Source organism: Hoplias malabaricus, chromosome 2 (genome assembly GCF_029633855.1).
Source record: "Hoplias malabaricus isolate fHopMal1 chromosome 2, fHopMal1.hap1, whole genome shotgun sequence".
NCBI lineage: Eukaryota > Metazoa > Chordata > Actinopteri > Characiformes > Erythrinidae > Hoplias > Hoplias malabaricus.
The window spans coordinates 42,334,276-42,343,760 of record NC_089801.1 but is presented as its reverse complement, the minus strand read 5'-3'; positions in this window follow the sequence as shown (position 1 = coordinate 42,343,760).

Here is a 9,485-nt window from a genome sequence, read left to right as displayed (position 1 = left end):
CCGGAATCAATGAGCGCAAGGCAAGAACACACCCCAGTCCTTCACAGGGCGACGTATACACACACATTCACTCACACAATCACACCTTTGGACACTTTTTGAGTCACCAATCCACCTACCAACGTGCTTTGGGACTGTGGGATCCGGAGATCCGGAGAACCCTGAGGCAACCCGTGAGGAGAACACACCAATCTCCTCACACACAGTCACCCAGAGTGGGACTTGAACCCACAACCTCCAGGTCCCTGGAGCTGTGTGACAACAGCATTAAGGAGAACACAGATACCAGTGGTGGACAAAGTACACAAACCATGTACTTGAGTAAAAGTACAGATACTCAATGTAAAATATTACTCCAGTAAAAGTAGAAGTCCTTGTTGTAGATCTTTACTTCAGTAAAAGTACAAAAGTATTTACCTTCAAATGTACTTAAGTATTGAATGTAAAAGTACTATAAGGTACTATGGCTCTAATGTCCTATTATCATTTTTGTAACAAGACTCATGCTTAACACGTTGCAAGTTAACAGACTCTAGAGTCACTCTTGGTTCCCCAGTCTTTGTGCTGCCCCTCCAAACAAACAGAGGTCGCTCTCTCCTGAGTATTAAACCCAGTTAATGCTTGTGTTGAACCTGTGCAGTAGGCAACATAGCCTGACGTGTACCTCTCCAAAATGTAACTCTACACATCTAGACCACAATGACTGTGATTGGTCTGCAGTCAGACGAACAATGTTCAAAAGTCCAGAAATTTTAACTCATACTAAATGTTATTATTATATAATTTTAACTAAATATTAACAAAAAAGATATTTGAAATTCAGCCCTAGTGGTTTTGAGGTATAAGTGCAGAGTGATGCAGACGCCAACGAAAAGCATAAACTTTCAGAATGGCACAGGACACTTGCATAACAGCCTTTGACTCAAACACTAGGTGAGATTAGGGGGATATTTTTCTGCTGCTGGGGATCCCGCTAGTGCAATTAACTTTTATAGCTCTGTACTGAAATTGGTATGGAGGAGGAGGGAAGGGGTGGTTCCCTACCCACCTCCAAAATCACTCCAAAATCTGCACCTTTCATAGTGCAGTTTCTGCAGTGCTGAGAGAAGCAACGACAGAGGATCTATTCTCCCTATTACAGGTCAGTGAAGCATCACAATGATCCTGAAGCTGCAGTTTCAAGGTAAAAATTACATAGTGTTCCTTTAAGCTCTCTGTTTTTTTCCCACACAGTTGCAGAGTACGGTTTGAGTGTTTTCTGCAATTCTGAGACAACTGTTTCTTAGACAAGCTACAGTTTTTATTTCCTGATTTTTGCCTGATACTCGTTTTTGTCTTTTGGACATGTGCTCTGTTGATTTGGCCTATTTCTTCTGGTTTTGACCTCGCCTCAGGTATTGCGTTTAATAAGGTCGGTAAAGTTAGGTTTATACTGGATATTCAGCGGATATTCTGGTTTCGCCCCTCCCCCTGCTCACAAGCAACGTCCTAAAATCTCTGAAACTTCATTTTCTTAATCGTCGAGGATCAGAGAACAAACTACAGTTATTATATTTTGCCAAAATACCACATATGTCCATTTCGCGGAGTACATTTAGTGAAAATAACCGGAATGGTTGCGGTGGGCGCTCCAATGCGCTAAGGGACCGTCGGCAAAGTGCGGAACCTATTTAAAAACGTAAACCATTCACATAGATGAGCAGCGAGCTAGTGATGCTTCAAAAGACTCAACATTTAACGTACAACAAACGGGAGGTACACACCAATAGTCAACCTTAACAACCTTCTCAATTTTATTTATTTATGCATATGAATATTTAGTTTTAAGCAATGTACACATTGTAAACATATACATGTAGTGAATTTATAGCAAATAAACTGTTACTGTGAAGCATCCATATTACTTACAATTAAAAAAAAAAAAAAATTTGTGGCACCTTACCAAATTACTACTAATATTTCAGAAAATGTGTCTTTGTTCAATTTAAATGAATTTTTTTTCATAAAATTCATTGATGGTCTCAGACATCCATGTAACATACGAATCTAAAATCAGTTGTAGTCAACAGAGACACGTCTGACCAACTAACTACAGTCTTTAGTTTTTTAAAAATGTGTCTTCTTTTAAATTTTTATTAATTTCTTAAATTACAAATAGCTACTGTGAGACAATCCTATGATATATGAATCTAAAACTGGTTGTAGTCTACAGAGACATGTCTGACTAACATACTACAACCTTTAGTTTTACTTAAATATGTCATCATTAAGTTTTTAGAACATTTTTACAGTTACAAATGTCTACTGTGAGGTATCCTTATGATATATGGATCTAAAATCAGTTGTAGTCTGCAGGGATACATCTAGCCAACATACTACAACCTTTGACTAAAATACAAATAAGAAACTGGTGAATAAGTAGCCAACTTCAGCCCTGTGGTTGGATGTTGGTTCGACTGGAGACAATTGATTGCTCATCCTTGGTGTCCCGAATGTGTATCTGAATTTTTTACTTTATTTTGGCACGTGAATTTGGCCTATCAAATTTGAGCAACTTCAAAATATATTGTTTGAATTTTTTTAAGCTTGATTTATCTGAATTTATTAACCTTGAATAATAACAGTGAAAATGTGTTCTTCAAAATTCACGAGTTCTATTGAAGAGCAATTATATTCAGATGCAAAATTGCGAAGCAAACTATTCAGAGGTGGAAATCTGAAGACTTAAATTCAAAAGCAACAAAATTCAGATGCATAATTTCAGTGCAAAAAAAAAAAAAATCAGTGCTACAAATTCAAAGGTGGTAATATTTCAAAGTCTGATGAGACAGATTTGCTTCTATAGTGTTTCTCTGCCTGAAGCCAATGAAACCAAAGGCCGACTTTGTTTTAACCAACTGTTGTGTAAATTCAAGACTGTAAATAATCACGTTCAGTTCTTAGAACCGTTATTAAAAAAAAATGATTTGTACCGTTTAGTATTTGGCTGTTTTTGAGAAATCAGTAATTATTCAATCATATACAGTTTACAGATCTAGATTAGATGTCACAAATCACTCACCGAAGGTGAGAGCCAGTTGGAGATCTATTAAAAGCAAACGAGGTCAAAACCAGAAGAAATATTCCAAAAAACAACAATCAATACAGTACATGTCCAAAACACAAAAACGAGTGTAGAAATTAGTTCTTTGTCTTCTGAGTCAATGATCAGACAGTTTTGGAATAAAAGGCAAGTTTTATTCAGGAACCTAAAAGTGAAACAACAAGGCATGTTACTCGCAGGGTCCACTCACAGGGTTAGATGTAACATAATTAAAACCTGAGCACACAGATGCCACTAAACACATGCAGGTACGGTGGCCCATAGTAAACAAACAAGACGATTATTTAGTCAAGTGATCTACAATGGGTATCAGGCAAAAAGTCAGAAAATCTAAACTGTAGTCTGCTTAAGAAACAGGTGTCTCAGAATTGGAGAAATCATTCAAACTATACTCTGTCTGCAACTGTGCAGACAAAACAGAGAGCTTAAAGGAACACTATGTAATATTTTTTCCTTGAAATTACAGCTTCAAAATCATTGTGATGCTTCACTGACCTGTAATATGGAGAATAGATCCTCTGTCGTTGCTATTCTCAGCTTAGCACTGCAGAAACTGCACTATGAAACTTTTGGAAGAGGGTAGGAAACCACCCCTTCCCTCCTCCCTACCAATTTTAGTACAGTGCTGTAAAAGTTAATTGCACTAGGGCAGTGGTTCTCAAAATTTTCTATCATTCCCCACCTTAGACAAAGGGGAATTTCCGCACCACACCTGTACCATATCACCCCCCAAAAAATGGTAATAAAATACACGTGCAAGTTTACAATTTTCTAATTTACTGAAGTAACATCACCGTCTATCTCTAAATCAGTAGCCTCAAACCCACAGCTGCTAAAAACTATCTTTATGAACCAGACTTTGATGGTGAATAGGAGGCCAGTAAAACTGATGATTGGAGCAGTTTTATATTTGCCTTAACGAAGGATGAAAGAAAACCCACGGTGTCTGACTCACTGCCAAATCGCGTTACTAGGGGGTTATCCTTGTCCTTATCCGGATGACATGGCGTCCCAGTGTTCCATAAAGAACTTCAAATCGTGACTCATCTGACCACAGAACAGTCTTCCATTTTGCCACACTCCATTTTAAAAGACCCCTAGCCCAGTGCAAACATCTGAGCTTGTGGAGCTTGCTTAGAAATGGCTTCCTTTTTGCACTGTAGAGTTTCAGCTGGGAACGGCGGATGGCACGGTGGATTGTGTTCACTGACAATGCTTTCTGGAAGTATTCCTGAGCCCATTCTGTTATTTCCTTGACAGTGGCATTCCTGTTTGAGGTGCGGTGACGTTTAAGGGCCCAGAGATCATGAGCATCCAGTAGAGTTTTACGGCCTTGACCCTTACGCACAGCAATTGTTCCAGGTTCTCTGAATTTTTTGATGATGTAATGCACGGTTGATGATGATAACTTAAAAGTCTTTGCTATTTTACGCTGGGTAACACCATTCTGGTATTGCTGCACTATCTTTCTGCGCAACAATGGTGGAATTGGTGATCCTCTTGCCATCTTGGCTTCAGAGAGACACTGACACTCTGAGAAGATCTTTTTATACCCAATCATGTTGTCAATTGACCTAATTAGTATTAATTGGTCTAACAGCTGTTAATGCTACTTGTCCCAACTTTTTTGGGATTTGTTGACACTGTGAAATTATGAATCAACATATTTTTCCTTTAAAATTTTACATTTACTCAGATTAAACTTTTGTTCTATTACGAATAAAAAATTGACATTTTCCATCTCCACATCATTGCATTCAGTTTTTATTCACAATTTGTTTTGTGTCCCAACTTTTTTGGAATCCGGTTTGTATGTGTAATTGAATAAAATAATATTGACTACATGATAAAACCCATATATCGCTCATACTACACAATGGACCATGTTAATACAACCATAACGTTTAACTCTGGTGGTATATGCTTGTTAAGTGTGACGCCACGCACAACATTTTGCCATTTCTGGGTCCAATCGTGCCTTTGGTCCCATCTCATACATTCATAAAGCAGGTTTATGGTTTGAATAAAAAGCTGAAAATCTCAGTCAATTATGTAATCTTGGATCAGGGGTTCATTAAAAGGAATAAATTAAAAGTGAAAAGAAGCAAGTATGTACTTGGCAACACTCTTTGCATATTTGCAGCTCATTCTGATCTGTGTGATCTGTTGTGCGGACTGATTGTGTGCTCCTGCTCTGGGAGAGAGAGCTGCGGCTCCGTCTCTGGGAGCCGAAGTACCGCGAAGAGAGAGCCGGGTCTCCCGTTGCTCCATCTCTGGTGTTCGAGTTGTACTGTCGATTATCTAATATAAAGTACCTAAGGTTTGTGAAGACAGTAGCTAGATTTTGTGCAGGGTCGTTTTTTTTCTTCTTTTCTTCTTAATTATTCGCTAGTCACCAAATCTAGCAGCAAAATCACTAACTTGTCTATACCAAGCAGCAGTTTGGACCCGGACGTGACGTTTCACAAGGACGACGTCACAACTGAACAAGCAACGTCACAACTTAACAAGCAGATCAAACCACAGCAACCGACGGTAAAGCAAGTGTTACCAGAATCGATGTCAAATGTTAAAAACTGAGCTAATCCCCCTAAAGTAAGCAGGCGCTACCACTCGCCTCGTTTATCAGTAACTCTCAAAACCACATTATAACAATGTCCTCAAAAAAGCTTGGGTTCCACCTACACAAACTGTATTAACACTTGTACGACCGCTCATTCTCTCTCTCTCTCTCCTCCTTGCTCTCTCTGCCATATAATATCCGTAAAGGAAATACGGAACTAGATTCTTCTTGTAGCTAGGCAACCATCCACCTGTGAGCTATGTGCCGTTAAATGTTATCGCCACCTGTTTCTCGCGAGAGCCCTCCACCCTGTGATTCAGAAGTTGCTTAGTGCAGTAAATCAGGAGGAGCCGGTGTATTCTCCTTATAACAGCTCAGTGGAACATTACAATCATTTAGAAGCTGTAATTTAAAGGTAGAAATACTACACAGTGTTCCCAGTAAATAAGGAACGTCCCTGGATGTTTAAACATCAGTGGACGTCTGAAATGCGTTGAAAACAAGTCAGTTATATGAATGTTGTGGGGAACACTAATGCAAGTATGTTTTTTATTATATTGTAGAATTAGTAATAATATTTTAAAACTTATAAGCTGTGAACAGATTATTAATGAAAGCATACATGTTTTGAGTCAATACTGTCCATCCTCCAGCACACCTTGCATATATCACTCAAGCAAAAGTGTGCCACTTTTCAATGTTGCAGAGATCTGAAGGTTTCAGTAATTTTATCAGGCAAGTCAACAGATGCAACAACAGCATTGTCACCAAATGCCCAGTGCTGGTGGCAAGGGAACCAACATCATATAAGTATTATTGTATCTTTTATAATTCTGAAAATATTATATAAAATATTTATAATTTTATTATAATACCATAATACTAGATTTATATTAGTTTTTTTACTGTAAGACCATTATTAATATTCTTTTGTCTAATATGGTTTCCTTATTCTAGCTTATTTGCGCTACACTATTGTCTTAACTACTTAACACTATTGATATAATTTATTGGATTATTATAATGAAGCTTTCATCTATTGTGTTCTGCTTTGTTTTTACAATTGTCTGATTCATTCATTCATTCATTATCTGTAACCGCTTCAATTCAGGGTAATCCAATTCAGGGTCGCGGTGGGTCCAAAGCCTACCTGGAATCATTGGCGCAAGGCAGGACATTTTGGCGCCAGTCCTTCACAGGGCAACACAGACACACACACATTCACTCACACCTTTGGAGTCGCCAATCTTACCACACCTACCAACATGTGTTTTTGGACTGTGGGAGGAAACCGCAGCACCCGGAGTAAACCCACGCGGACACCAAACTCCTCACAGGCAGTCACCCGGAGCAGGAATCGAACCCACAACGTGCGTGACTGCGACACTACCTGCTACATCGCCACATTGAGACGTTGAGATGAGAGAGGACTTATTTGACCTAAATAATAATTTAACAATTATTGCATCAATGTGGCTTCTGTGCTTTCATTCATTCATGTATTCATTCATTGTCTGCTTGTCCAGTTCGTTGTGGTGGGTACAAAATATTTACATACTACCTGGAGTCACTCTGCGCAAGGTGGGAACACACCATAGACAGGGCACTAGTCCTTCACAGGGTACCACACACCCACACATTCACTCACCCACTCACACAGTGGACACTTTTGAGTAGCCAATCCACTTGCCAATGTATGTTTGGATCATGGGAGGAAACCAGGAGCACACAGAGGAAACCCATACAGACACAGTAAGAACACAACAAACTCCAGAGGGGGGCACCAATGTAAATTGATATTGATATATTGATAATTAATAGGTATGGGATTATTATTAAAGCATTTTTCTTCATGATGTATAGGCATTGACTTCAAGAATAAACTCGTTTTTCTTGACTTACAACTCTGAACCCTTCATTAAGTATGATAAAGTAAACTGTTGTCACACCAACTGAAATAGTCAACTGAAAGTCAGTATTATGTCTTAGTGTGTCATGCCAAGTCTATTTCTGTTTTTCTGTAGGGTGAACCTACAACATTATATCTGATAATTCACCTGAAAGATCAGGACTGGGAAACTGGTGTTTCCAGAGGAAGCCAGAGTGTGGTGAAAGCTGAGTTGAGGTTTGCTGTCATAGTGCAGTAGATGAGGCCTTCTTCACAAACTCCTGTATGTATCATGACTTCAAAATTGAATACCCTGCACACCTGAAAACACCATGATGATTCTCCAGAGATGCATTTTAAACATGGAGTTGCAGAGTGTGACTCGAGTGATCAACCTCCTGTACTAAAGCTTTCATGCCTCCACTGAAACAATGCACACAATTCCTGCATAGAAAGTTTACTATTGCCAAACTCAAACAACACATTGGCCTGTGCGTGGACATGTACAGTATAACCTGTGGTATATGACTGCCAGATGTGTACTGAAAACACAAGAAATAATTTTCCTTCCACTGTCATATTTTTATTAATTAAATGTATTGGGTTAAACAGTAAAAAAAAAATGTAAAATGTAATGTATATTTTAAAATGTCAGTTTTGCGCATTTCCTCTTCAAGTGGATTTTTATTAATTTAAAAATTGCTATATTTTTGATTTTGTACACTGTTGATTATGGAAGCTTATCAGTATTAAAATAAAAATGAAAATGTAATATGCAAAATGGCAATACAATTTTGAATTTAAATTTCACTTTCATACATGCAAGTTTTATATCAAAATTACAATTCAATAATTCCATTTACGTTTGCAATTTCATAGACTTCTATTGACATTTATGTTTTTTAACTGAAGCTATATTGTGCATGTTTATAACTAAATAAACAGCATAGAAAGTCATTATGAATATTTGTGTTAATAATTCTGGTACACTAGTCACCACAGGGTACAAAATGGTTTGTCACTGGGGTGGTGTATATAAAGCTAATGTTAATGATACATTTTAGCTCCTTATGGTTCCAAGTATATTAACTAGTACAAAAACATGACTACATAAAATAACACTGAAAGGTATTGTATTTTGCCTAAAAGAGGTACAGCCCCAGTGACAAGTTTTTATACACTCTGTACTTTGTTCAAATCTGTACTTCATTTTCTTAGGATGAACATTTTGTTTCATTTACATGTATAATCGAATACAGAATATAATTTTTTTTATTTTTTCATTAAATATATATATATTAAATACATTTATACATGTAATTGTATGCCATATTGAGTCACATATTTTTGGGCTAATTACAAAAATTTGCAAATATGTTTATAAATATTTTGGTTTTAATGTTTTTTTCCAACCAGGATTCTGAACTGACAGTTACTAATACTAATAGAAGTGTTACATAATGGAAACTATTAAAGAAATAATGGTTAAACAATTAGGAACCATTAAGTGCTAATGGGTTACATGATGGAAACTATTAAATGTAGACACCATTAAAAACCAGTCTGAACCATTAAATTCTTAATGGAACCTACTGTATTTTGAAAGTACATTTGTAATGTGACTCTGTTACTCGTCTTTTCAAAGTTTATGTTTGGATGTCTTTTCAACTTGAATCCAGTGTTTATTGAATGACATTTAGATTTCAACGTTGAAATAACGGCTTTAAAAGGACGTTTTTAATATGACTTTTTTAGTCGTCTTTTCAACGTCTGTGTTTGGACGTCTTTTCAACTTTCATTTTCAACCTTAAAAAAACGTTGATTAGACGACGGTCAAGTACGTTATTTCAACGTTGAATCAACGGCTAAACGTTTACTGGGTTTCTTTAACTTTTATTTTCCCGGAGGAAAGAACGTTTGAAATGAGATCT